Consider the following 14270-nt stretch of genomic DNA (forward strand, 5'->3'; position numbering starts at 1 on the left):
AATCTTTTTGTAGCTCGATATCAAAAGTGTTTTTCTTGTTATGCTTTTCTAAGGCACGTTGCAATGTTTTATGTTAAAGGTGCTATATAAATGCAAGTTGTCATGTTACACAAAAAGGTGTGCACAACAATTGGGAATGTAAGTCAAATAAACAACCTACAAACTCATCAAGACAGAATGGGGCAATGAATGTTAAACGTGCTTCATGTAGATAAATGCAGCGTGATATATTTGGACTGGGGTAATTCCAGATGTGTTGTACCAAGTTGGGTTATTGCTTAAGCCTGTGGTTGAAAACATTGAAGAGACACAGCTGGTGTCACGAGGAAACACAGAGAGGGAAGTGTTAGGGTGTATGGTTAGGACAGTTAAGTAGAAAACTAGCACTATGATATTTAGCTTATACAAAGCCTAAATTGACCTAAGGTTTTTGCCTGTTTTTTGCTCATTCCAGGAGATTGTATGATATGGGGACAGTGCATCATGTTCGGATGGTTTTCTCTAAAACACTGTACTCAGTTTTGGTCTTTTCACATGTCATGAGATATTGAGACTCCTAAAAGGTCCACAGGAGAATCTTAGCTATCAGACAATCTGAGAAAAATGCAAAACATGGATTTCAAGGTGCTATAACTGAGGTTTTTAAAATCTTGAAATGATCTACTCTGTTCCTGTGGGTCTGTTATCTGTGCTGTGTAGGGAGGAGAGGAGTGGCTCATCAAAATTCTAATGCATGAAATTTAGGTTAGACTGTAGGAAGTCCTCATGTTCACAAAGTCATTACTCTATTTAATGTGATTGATAATCTATTTTAGTCAACAATGACCCTCCAGTAACCTTTAATACACATTGGTGCACCTTTATGTTGGCAATCTACTCCAGAGAACACAGAGTCATTGCTCACTGGAATAAATCACAGGCAGAGAGTCAATCCATGCAGCAATAGATTCTCTAAACATCCTCTTTGGAAAAGGTTACAGAAACAGAGAGGACTGGATTTTTAAATGCCACTGGAGGGAGTGTAGGTGGGAGGATGGAATAAGTGTAGGCCCTATTTGAAAATCACACTCCTGGATGTTGGCACTGGATCCTGCTGCCTCCTGATCACAATGGTGATCAAAGGGAGGATGGGATAGGGAGTTTCTGAAGCCCACACACCTTCAGTTAAGTGCTCATTGAGTTCACCAATGAGCTTGTTAACAGGCCTCAGAGGAACAGTTTCAAATTTTCAATTGGCAGGCTCAAGGATTATGAAAGCTCTGAGATATGTTAGGGTTCAGCTGGAATGAATCATGAAGACAAATGGATTCAATTGTCAGCTGAAGAGGCAAAATCAGATGCTCAGCCAATGGCAGCGAGTTACTGTGACAGTGAGTTACTGTCACTGGTACTGAGAGGCTTGTATTTGTCAAGAGTGAGAGATTGGATTCCTGAGAGGGGCTTCAGAGTGCTGGCATCACCAGGGCAGCTTGGCAGAGGAAGCCATGCTGAGCCAATGGAAGCTGAGGGAGTTGAGGTGGGAATAGGGCAGAGCAGCAAGGAGGAGCCTTAGCATCAAGTGTCAGCTCCCTGCAAATGACAGAGAAACAGCATCAAAAGAGGCTGAGCCTCTCCAAGCAATTGATCTTTAACTCTGGCCCACAATGACCGGAGCCTCCTTGGCAGTGCTGCTGGTGTTAAGGTTACTGTAATGCTGAATTTTTTTGGTTCTGGATCATTCACAGGATAAGCTGCAACCCTGGGTGGATCTCACAGTTGGCAGCTCAATATGCTATCAGGCTGGTCACTAATTCCCTCTTCCATTCAGTGAGGAAATAAATCCATTTTGAGACAGAGGGGTTAATGCAGACATAGAGGGCATTGGGCATTGCTGCCTTCGATGGATTCTCTCAAGTTCATGGGGTCATCAATTGTATCAACATGGCCATCACGGCACCAACAGATAAACTAACCAGGTTCTTGAATAGAAAAGGCTACCACTCGCTGAATGTCTAGCTGTTCTGTGACCACAAGAAGCTCATGGTGCAGATCTGTGCTCAGTTCCCAGGCAGCTGTCATGATTCCTTCAAACTGCGAGAGCTCACAGTATCAGGCCTCTTCTCACTAACATCCAAATTCCATGAGTCACTGCTAGGGAATAAGGGTTACTCCTGATGAGATGACTCAGTCCAGACATAGATGCAGAGAGGCCCTACAACCACCGCTAACACCGAGCAGACCATGTTGAAGATATGCTTCCATTGCCTTGGCTGGTCATCCAGGGTGGCTCATACTGTGTTGGTGGGGGGTGGGGGGTGGGGGGTGGGGTGACCTCCTGAAAGGTAGGTGACTCCATCTGCAGGTATTTCTGCATGGAAGTGACTCTTTCAGGACTGGGGAGAGGAATTCTGCATAAGGTCAAAATCGATAATCCCTTTGAGAGTGCCTCCTTTGGCCCTGGTGTCAGTGTCAATTTGGGAAGAATGGAATGGAGGAGGAGGAATAGCAGTTGTACTCAACTAAGCACTCTGGGAACACTTGGCGAAGTACCTGCTGCTCAACTCCTGTGAAATTTGCTGCAATTAGGCGCCGCCCTCAGTGGATATGAAGTGCCTTGCTCTGGGCTGCAGCCTTTTCTGGAGCCTTCACCAACCAAGAGGCAGCCAAGTCTGCCAATTGGGCTGGTTTATGGACATGGTATAATTCCTTCCAGGCTTCCATCATGGTAAAAAGTAAAGAGCACAAGGTTTTCTTCAGAATAATATGAACTGCATAATTCCTTTCAAAAGCAATGGGCTGAATCTTTTCATGCCAGCTGTGGCGAACAGCTCAATGTTCACCGCTGATATATGTCAGAACCCTGTGCAGGGTCCAACACATATGCAAGCTGCAGTAGATGCACAGGAAACTTAAAGTTGTGATAACCGGTGTGATGAACGCTGAAATTTACAAGATGGTTAGTTTTCAAATGTACCTTTAACTCAAAGTAAAAGAGGGAATTCTGGATAACACCTCAGCTCAGAGACATGCCTATATAATCTGGTTGCCATGGGGAAAGAAAGTCAAACAGAAACCCATTAAAGTATGATGGCCATTGACCCAAAAGCAGTAGCTGTAAGGAAAATTTGTAAGAAGGAAAATTTAATTGAAACTGATTCATGTTAAAGAAAAAGTTACAAAAAGTGAAATCTTGCTGGTAATTGGGGAGGCATTGATGTAATGGTATTGTCACTGGACTAGTGATCCAGAGACCTAGAGTAATGCACTGGGGACCTGGGTTTGAATCCCACTGTGGCAGAATTTTAATTCAATAATGATTTGGAATTAAAAGTCTGGTGATGACCATGTTGATCGTCATAAATGTCATCTGGTTCACTAATATCCTTTAGGGAAGGAAATCTGCTTTCTTTACCTGGTCTGGCCTACATGTGACTCCAGACCCACAGCCATGTGGTTGACTCTTAAATGGTCTCTGAACAAGGACAATTAGGGATAGGCAATAAATGCTGCCCTAGCCAGCGATGCCCACATCCCATGAATGAATTAAAAAAAGTCTTCATTGTTACACTCAGTAAAATAATTTTATTTTGGTTTATGGATCCCCACGGGGATCATAACACCTGTTTGATGCTGCCTGGAATGGCCACAATGGACATGCTAATTCAGCAACGTTTTACACGAGCGCCTCTCAGAAAAATGAGAGATGACTCTATAACGCATTTCCATTAGAGAGAGATGTTCTCCAGCAAGCACACACATCTGGATAATCCCATTGGCACCTAAAGACATTGGGAATGGGGTCTTCAGCACCATCATTGCACCACATCACAGACCATGCAAGTGCACCAAGCCCTGAGCCCTTCCCCATAACCTTCATGTCACTTTTCTTGACAGAATTTAATAATACAGAAATGATTGGAATTAGCAAAAATCATCATTATTACAAGATAAATCAATGACAAGGCAAACAGAGAAATCTTCACCCAGCTGACCCATCAAGTACTATAAATGGAATGATGCCTTGTGCTCATGCACACGTCCATGCAGTATTTCCCCTATAGTTGAAAACTGGGTGAAAACCTGCTCCATTGTACCTCCATCAGACTGAGATGCCCATAGCTTCTGTCTCATCCTGGAGGTGTCTGAGAACCTTCTCCTCAGGCTAAATGCCACCGCCACTGCAGGACAGCCTCAGTCTCAGGGCCCTGCAGCACGGATGGGTGCTGAGTTGGAGGTGAGGGAGAATGCCAGTGCCTCCTGCGGGGTGCTCCCGACCCATCAACCTTTTCACCTGCCCCTGCCCTTTCATGGTGCCCTTGCATGCTGGATGAGGTCACCTGCTGGGACACAGCTGGCACCCACACCTCACACCTCTGCACCATCAGTAACACTAAGCAGTCAATGCTGCAGAGAGTCTCACTCTTTCTATGAATACAAGCGCACTGCTCCTGCATCCACACAGAGTGGTGCTGCATATGGCTCTCCAAGAGGGTGGCCACTCTCTCAATTGAGGAGTTCATGTGCTCAAATCTCTGAACCAAGATGGGCTTACACTACATGGACTCCTTCATTAATTGCCCCTGGCTCTGCGATGCCTCAGGAATCTCCAGAACTCAGGAACTCACCAATCTTTGATGCTGCAGGAAGACCCTCCTTGTTTGTGACACCTGAGTTCCAGCATCGTCACTTTGCAGAGCATGGCTGTGTCTGTCCTCTGTTCTCTGAGGGGACTGCCTACAGCTGACTCTGCCTCATTCTATTCTTCCTGCTCACTCATGAGGTGCCGCTCATTGAGTGCTTCCCACTCTAATCTTGATTCAGGCCCCACTGAGGTGTGCCTGTGATGATGGATAGTGCAAAGGTATGATGTGATGGTGCAGGGTCTGTGGAATCCCCCCTGCCTACTGAGGAGGCTGGTGACAACAGTGCAGTACCGTTCTGCTTTGCCTCTGCTGCAGGTCCTGTGGGAGACACAAGGTGTTGATGAGAACTTAGGCAATTCAGCAGGTGCAACAGCAACAGCCAAGCTCATAGATGACGGTGGTCAAAGAATCACAGTGCACATTGGGCAGACGGTTCCTCCTCACCTGAAGGTAGACTTATCAAAAGACCTTGCTCTTCACGCCTTCCAATTGTATCTGCATCGGCTTTCTAAATGAGCAATTTACCCAGTGCAACTCCCTTGTCTTCTTCCTGTAACCCTGCACATTCTTTTCAGATAATAATACAATTCTCTCTTGAATGTCTGGATTGACCTTCCCTCCACCACATTCTCAGGCAGGGCATTCCGGATCCTAGCCATTCACTGCTTGAAAAGGTTGCCATTGCTTCATTTGCCAGTCACCTTAAATCAGTGCCCTCTGATTCTCGATCCTTCCACCAATGGGAACAGTTTCTCCCTATCTACTCAGTCCAGACCCCTCATGATATTGAACACCTCTATTAATTGAGTTGTTCTTGCAAAGACATAGCCAAATATGATGGGCTGAATTGCCTCCTTCTGTGCTCTAATAATTTCATATTTCTATGATTCTAGACAGTAGTGGCTCTCTGAAATAGATTTTCAAAAAGAAGCATCACACCACTCTGGAATAGAAAGCCAAAACAAAGTGCTGTTTGACAATGGAAGCGATAGAAACAAGAGTTGTCTCTGTATGTTGTTAAATATCAGACATTTGTTGAGGTTGTAAGAAAGAAAGAAACTCTATGGGATCATTGGTTTCGATCATTGAAGTTAGAGAAGACTTTTGAAAATGAACGGGAAATTATGATTATGGAAGAACTTAGAAATAGTATTCCAATAACCATAAAAATTTAATTAGATGAAAGACAAAGTAAAACGATCAGAAAGATTGCTGTATTAGATGATACTTCTGATATTTCACACAGACAGTTGAGTGTGGGAAAAGGATCATATGGGAGTCAGCAAGGAAATTGGAGATATAGAAAACCAGGTAATGGGAAAAGTGCTAGTAATAAGGACACCAGTCTACTAAAGATGAAAAGGTAAAAAGTAAAGGTGAAGGGAAGAAGGTAACATGTTATCATTGCAACAAGCCTGGAAATATGAGGTTGAGTTGCTGCAAGTTAAATGGGAGACCGATTGCAGTGATAGGAACTCAGGAGAGTTCTGTAAATAAAAGTACTTTGGGCTCTGAGTTCCCAGTGAGAGATAAATCAGTAGCATTCATACAGGTGAGAAGGTAAGAGTAAGAGTTAGCCAGAGAGCTGGGAATGTGTTCCCAGCCTACACAGGAGATTCTGAAGGGCAGGCTACAGAGATGTTCAAAGATTTTATATGAAATCTGTCAAAGTTTTGAGCGATACAGGTTCCAGTCAATCACTAATGTTATGGGATAGTGCCATCTACTGTCCAGAAGGGTTATTGCAGGAGAAATTGTCAGTTTGTGGAATACGTGGGGAACTTAAACCTATCTCACTATAGAGAATTACCTATTTCACTATTGAGAATAAATTTAAAAAGTGATTTGAAAACAGTAGTAGTAATTGTTGGAGTGGTAGAGAAATTGCCCATTGCAGGAGTTCAACTCATTTTAGGAAATTATATAGCTGGATCTCAAATATTGACGACCCCTAAAGTGGTAGAAAAACCTATTGAAATGCAAACAATGGATCTTTTACAAAAAGGACATCTTGGGTTGTTTCCAGACCATGTGGTGACACGTGGGCTTAGATAGGAAGAATCTAAAAGACAAGGGGAGGATGCTGAACCTCAGTTAGCTAGATTTATATTTGAAAAGATTGCTCAGGAGGAGAAGATTAGAGAGAATGAGGCTGAGACATTTAGCCCATCAAAGTTAGTAGAATTACAGAAAAAAGGATCCAGAATTTAAAATAGCTATATCAGACAGCTTGTTCTGAGACTGAGGCAGAACACATTCCATTAGACAATATGCTAATGGGGAAATGAAGACTGCCTCATGTCCCTGCAGATGAGAAGTGGGCCATAGTTCACCAGATAGTAATTCCAGCTGTATATCGGAGTGACATTTTAAGAGTGGCTCATCAAATTCCAATGGCTGGGCATTTGAGAATTAGGATAACTCAAGCTAAGATGCAAAAACATTTCTATTGGCCTCGGACTACATAAAGATGTATTTTAATTTTGTCAGACTTTCCACCCATGACAAATGGCCGGAAAACCTCAAGCAGTGATTGAAATTGCACTTTTAATTTCAATTCCAGTGTTTGAGGAACCTGTTAACAGGGTCGTAACTGATTATGTAGGATCCCTGCCTAAGATTATGGGTGGAATTTTCCCAAATTTGCACTAACTGCAGTAGAGGTGGGTAAAATGACATTTTACACGCCGGTTGCAATGGCAGGTTTTCACGCCATATCATCCTGAACCCGCCTCATTATTTATACACTCCCAGAAAACATGCCATTTCCCCAGTTGCCCACCCGCTATCACCCTGCCACTGCCTCATGCCAGGCGCCATGTTTAAAGTCCAGCCACAAGCACATATCTCAATGCTTCCAGGCCACCAATGCTGCACAGAAGGCATGGCCCTGTAACTGAAGAAGACTGCAGCCTGCCGGTTTAAAGACGGATCTCTTGAGTGACTTTTATGTGCCATGGAGGCCCGCTGGGATGTCCTCTACCCCCGCTCTGGCCACAGGATGGGCAGCAACAGAACTAACCTGGCTTGGGAGGTGGTGGCAGCGGTGGTCACCGCCAATGCCCTGCAGAAGAGTACAGTCATCTAGTACCGCAAGAGGATGAATGATTTCCTCCATTCCATCAGGGTAGGTCACTCATCACATCACTCAACTCACACACTCACAAACTCATCACACATCCACAGGACCTCATTCATTGCCAGTTCAAGGGACATCACCATTCACTCTCTCACACTCACCGTCACTGTCCTCATCCTGTCCATGGGACCAATCACCACCCACACATGCCAGGCATACTTATCATCTGGTCTGGCAGGCATCCTGCCTACACTTTCTCCGTCTCTGTTCATGCAGGACAAGCTGGCACACAACACCAGGGAGGGGTTGCAGACTGGTGGAGAAATGCCTTAAATCAAGGTCCTCTCGGATTTTGAAAACAAAGCCATCCAGCTGGCCGGCGAGGATCTGGACCATTCCTGTGTTGATAGTGAGGTTGGCGCTGCTCTACCAAGTGAGGGTCCAGCAGTGCAACATCCATTAGATAACCATGCTGAGTGATGTGTCCTCTTTCACAGGACAAAGCATCAGATGGTCTAAGTTTAATGGCTGCATCTCTATGATATGACCCTGACCGTGGAGCGCAAGCGAACTGCCCTCAGCCAGACAGGAGTCAGGCATTCTCAGAGGCTATGTGAAGGTCTATGGAGTGTCCTCACTGCATGTCGTCATCATCCTCTTGCGATTGAGTGACTATTAGGGCTTCCACATGACAGGAACATTCTCACAGAAGGTATTTGCACTGCCATAAGCCAGACTGGAGTTAAACGTTCACAACTGCAATGTGAGGATCTACGGGGACAGCTCACTGCATGTTGTCATCACCCTCTACAAATCTGGCAGTTATGAGGGCCTCCTGAGCGTGCCTGCCTTGGCTAGCCAGTGTGAGGGCCTTATTCTCATCATCGTCACCTCCGAGGACGCACTCACCCTCATCCCTGCTGGTGTCCTTCTCATCGGGAGAGAAATGCGGCTCCTCGATCCCCTACTCAACTCCTCTCCCTGTTGCGCCAGGTCGTAAAGGGTGCAGCAGACGACAGTGATACGTGACACACTCTGCGGACTGTACTGCAGGGCTCCACGAGACCGGCCCAGGAACTAGAACCTCATCTTCAGCATCTGGATGGTTTGCTCCACCAAGTTGCAAGCTGCAGCATGAGCCTCATTATAGCGTCGCTCTGCTGCAGTCTGAGGCCGCCGCACAGGTGTCATCAGCAACGTCATCTGCAGGTAGCCCTTGTCCCAAGGAGCCAACCCTGCAGCCTCTGTGGACACTGGAAGACAGCAGGGATCAGTGACCGACTGAGGGTGTAGGTATTATGCACACTCCCTGGAAATCGTGCGCACACATGTGGGATGCATTCCTGGAGGTTGCACACAGTCTATACTTTCAACCTTTGCAGTTGATATTGTCCAAAGTGCGATGGAGAAACAAGCACCACATGAGTGCAGTCAATCTCAACCCGCACCATTGGTAAAGCCAAGATCAGGGCGGAGACATTCGCTATTGCAAACTGGCTGTCTGAGCCCCAGGCAAAATGGACAAAGCAGGGATAGGCTACTGAAATATCACTCATTCCAAACCAGAATAGGTTAGTGAAATGGACCTCTTTACAAAATAGAATAGATTACTGAAGCATCAATCATTTCAAACTAGAATACATTACTAAAACAGCACTCATTCCAACTAGAATAGGTTAATGAAACAGCACTCATTACAAACTAGAATAGATTACTGAATCAGCACTCATTACAAATGAGAATACATTACTGAAATAACATTCATTCCAAACTAGAATAGTTTACAGACACATCACTCATTCCAATGGGGTTGAGAAACTTATCAGCCATGAATGATTGGCAGAGAAGACTCGATGGGCTGAATTGCCTAATTTCTACTCCTATGTCTTATGGACTTACGGTCTTATCACTCATTCCAAACTAGAATAGACGACTGAAATACCACACATTCCAAACTCGAATAAGTTACGGAAGCATCGATCATTCCAAACTAGAAGAGATTACTGCAATATCACTCATTCCAAACTAGAATAGATTACTCAAACGTCACTCATTCCAAACTAGAATAGATTATAGAAGCATCACTCATTCAAAATTGAATAGATTACTGAAACAGCATTCATTCCAAACTAGAATAGATTACTGAAACATCACTCATACCAAACTAGAATAGCATAATGAAACAGCACTCATTCCAAACAAGAATAGATTAATGAAGCATCACTCCTTCCAAATTAAATAGATTACTGAAACAGCACTAATTCCAAACTAGAAAAGATTACTGAAACATCAGTCATTCCAAACTAGAACAGATTAATGAAGCATCATTCATTCCAAACAATATATTGCTGAAACAGCAGTCATTCCAAACAAGAATAGATAACTGAAACATCGCTCATACCAAACTAGAATAGATTACTGAAACATCAAACATTCCAAACAAGAATAGATAACTGAAACATCACTCATCACAAACTAGAATAGATTACTGAAGCATCAATCATTTCAAACTAGAATACATTACTAAAACAGCACTCATTCCAACTAGAATAGGTTACTGAAAAAGCACTCATTACAAACTAGAATAGATTACTGAATCAGCACTCATTACAAACAAGAATACATTACTGAAGTACCATTCATTCCAAACTAGAATAGTGAACAGACACATCACTCATTCCAAACAATAAAAAATTACTGAAACAGCAGTTGTTCCAAAATAGAATAGCCTACTGAAACATCACGCATTCCAAACTAGAATAGGTTACTGAAACATTACTCATTCCAAACTAGAATAGATTATTTAAACAACACTTATTCCAAACTAGAATAGATTACTGAAACATCACTCATTCCAAACCACAATAGATTGGTGAAATGGCACTCATTCCAAACTAGAATAGATAACTGAAACGTCATGAGAGAGATAGGTTATTGATTGGTAAGGTGATCAAAGGTTACGAGGAGAAGGCGGGAGAATGGGGTTGAGAAACAGATCAGCCATGAATGAATGGCAGAGAAGACTCGATGGGCTGAATTGCCTAATTTCTGCTCCTATGTTTTCTGGTCTTATGTGCTTGTCACTCAGTCCAAACTAGCATAGATTACTGAAACAGCACTCATTCCAAACTAGAATAGATTACTGAAACATCACTCATTCCAAACTAGAAAAGATTAATGAAGCATCACTCATTCCAATAAACAATATATTACGTGAAACAGCAATCATTCCAAACAAGAATAGATTACTGAAACATCAATCATTCCAAACAAGAATAGATAACTGAAACATCGCTCATCACAAACTAGAATAGATTACTGAATCAGCACTCATTACAAACAAGAATACATTACTGAAATAGCATTCATTCCAAACTAGAATACTTTACAGACACATCACTCATTCCAAACAATAAAAGATTACTGAAACAGCAGTTGTTCCAAGATAGAATAGCCTACTGAAACATCACTCATTCCAAACTAGAATAGGTTACTGAAACATTACTCATTCCAAACTAGAATAGATTACTGAAACAACACTTATTCCAAATTAGAAAAGATTACTGAAACATTATTCATTCCAAACTAGAATAGATTACTGAAACAACACTGATTCCAAACTAGAAAAGATTACTGAAACATCACTCATTCCCAACTAGAATACATTACTGAAACAGCACGCATTCCAAAATAGAATAGATTACTGAATCATCAATCATTCCAAACAAGAATAGATCAGTGAAGCAGCACTCATTCCAAACCACAATAGATTAGTAAAATAGCACTCATTCCAAACTAGAATAGATAACTGAAACATCATGAGAGAGATAGGTTCTCGATTGGTAAGGGGATCAAAGGTTAAGGGGAGAAGGCGGGAGAATGGAGTTGAGAAATGTATCAGCCATGAACGATGGGCAGAGAAGACTCGATGGGCTGAATTGCCTAACTTCTGCTCCTATGTTTTATGATCTTATGGTCTTATCATTCCAAACTAGAATAGATTACTGACACATCAAGCATTGCAAATAAGAATAGATAACTGAAACATCGCTCATCTTAAACTAGAATAGATTACTGAAACATCACTCATTCCAAACTAGAATATATTAATGAAGCATCATTCATTCCAAACAAGAATATATTGCAGAAACAGCACTCATTCCAAACAAGAATAGATAACTGAAACATCGTTCATCCCAAACTAGAATAGATTACTGAAACAGCACTCATTCCAAACTAGAATAGATTACTGAAACATAACTAATACCAAACTAGAATAGATTACTGAAATAGCACTCATTCCAAACTAGAATAGATTACTGAAACATAACTAATACTAAACTAGAATAGAGTACTGAAATAGCACTCATTCCAAACAAGAATAGATTACTGAAACATCACTAATACCAAATCAGAATAGATTACTGAAACAGCACTCATTCCAAACTAGAATAGATTACTGAAACATCACTCATTCGAAACTAGAATATATTCATGAAGCATCAATCATTCCAAACAAGAATAGATAACTGAACCATTGCTCATCCCAAACTAGAATAAATTACTGAAACAGCACTTATTCCAAATTGGACTAGATTACTGAAACATCCTTCATTTCAAACTAGAATAGATTACTGAAACAACACTCATTCCAAACTAGAATATATTAATAAAGCATCACCCATTCCAAACAAGAATATATTGCTGAAACAGCACACATTCCAAACAAGATTAGATAACTGAAACATCGCTCATCCCAAACTAGAATAAATTACTGAAACAGCACTTATTCCAAACTAGAATAGATTACTGAAACAGCACACATTCCAAACTAGAATAGATTAATGAAGCATCACTCATTCCAAACAAGAATATATTGCTGAAACAGCAATCATTCCAAACAGGAATAGATAATAGAAACATCGCGCATCCCAAACTAGAATAGATTTCAGAAACAGCACTCATTCCAAACTAGAATAGATTACTGAAACATCAATCATTCCAAACAAGAATAGATAACTGAAACATCGCTCATCACAAACTAGAATAGATTACTGAATCAGCACTCATTACAAATGAGAATACATTACTGAAATAACATTTATTCCAAACTAGAATACTTTACAGACACATCACTCATTCCAAACAATAAAAGGTTACTGAAACTGCAATTGTTCCAAAATAGAATAGCCTACTGAAACATCACTCATTCCAAACTAGAATAGGTTTCTGAAACATTACTCTTTCCAAACTAGAATAGATTACTGAAACAACACGGATTCCAAACTAGAAAAGATTACTGAAACATCACTCATTCCCAACTAGAATACATTACTGAAACAGCACTCATTCCAAACTAGAATAGATTACTGAATCACCAATCATTCCAAACAAGAATAGATTAGTGAAGCAGCACTGATTCCAAACCATAATAGATTAGTAAAATAGCACTCATTCCAAACTAGATTAGATAACTAAAACATCATGAGAGAGATAGGTTCTTGATTGGTAAGGGGATCAAAGGTTACGGGGAGAATTCGGGTGAATGGGATTGAGAAACTTATCAGCCATGAATGAATGGCAGAGAAGACTCGATGGGCTGAATGGCCTAATTTCTGCCCTTATGTTATATGGTCTTATGGTCTTATCATTCCAAACAAGAATAGATTATTGAAATAGCACTCATTCCAAATTGGAATAGATTACTGAAACACCCTTCATTTCAAACTAGAATAGAATACTGAAACAACACTCATTCCAAACGAGAATAGATAACTGAATCATCGCACATCACAAACTAGAATAGATTACTGAATCAGCACTCATTACAAACGAGAATACATTACTGAAATAGCATTGATTCCAACCTAGAATATTTTACAGACATATCACTCATTCCAAACAATAAAAGATTACTGAAACAGCAGTTGTTCCAAAATAGAATAGCCTACTGAAACATCACTCATTCCAAACTAGAATAGGTTACTGAAACAACACTTATTCCAAACTAGAAAAGATTACTGAAACATCACTCATTCCAAACTAGAATAGGTTACTGAAACATTACTCATTCCAAACTAGAATAGATTACTGAAACAACACTGATTCCAAACTAGAAAACATTACTGAAACATCACTCATTCCCAACTAGAATACATTACTGAAACAGCACGCATTCCAAAATAGAATAGATTACTGAATCATCAATCATTCCAAACAAGAATAGATCAGTGAAGCAGCACTCATTCCAAACCACAATAGATTAGTAAAATAGCACTCATTCCAAACTAGAATAGATAACTGAAACATCATGAGAGAGATAGGTTCTCGATTGGTAAGTGGATCAAAGGTTAAGGGGAGAAGGCGGGAGAATGGGGTTGAGAAATGTATCAGCCATGAATGATGGGCAGAGAAGACTCGATGGGCTGAATTGCCTAATTTCTGCTCCTATGTTTTATGATCTTATGGTCTTATCATTCCAAACTAGAATAGATTACTGACACATCAAGCATTGCAAACAAGAATAGATAACTGAAACATCGCTCATCTCAAACTAGAATAGATTACTG

At 41.3% G+C, this 14270-nt stretch overlaps 1 protein-coding gene across 1 annotated transcript in view; it reads right to left on the reverse strand.

Moving 5' to 3' along the window:
- tacr2 (tachykinin receptor 2) overlaps nt 1-14270 on the reverse strand; it is a 423398-nt gene that overhangs the window by 42513 nt on the left and 366615 nt on the right. The window lies entirely within an intron of this gene.

The sequence above is a fragment of the Carcharodon carcharias genome, chromosome 17, assembly GCF_017639515.1.
Source record: "Carcharodon carcharias isolate sCarCar2 chromosome 17, sCarCar2.pri, whole genome shotgun sequence".
Classification (NCBI taxonomy): Eukaryota; Metazoa; Chordata; class Chondrichthyes; order Lamniformes; family Lamnidae; genus Carcharodon; species Carcharodon carcharias.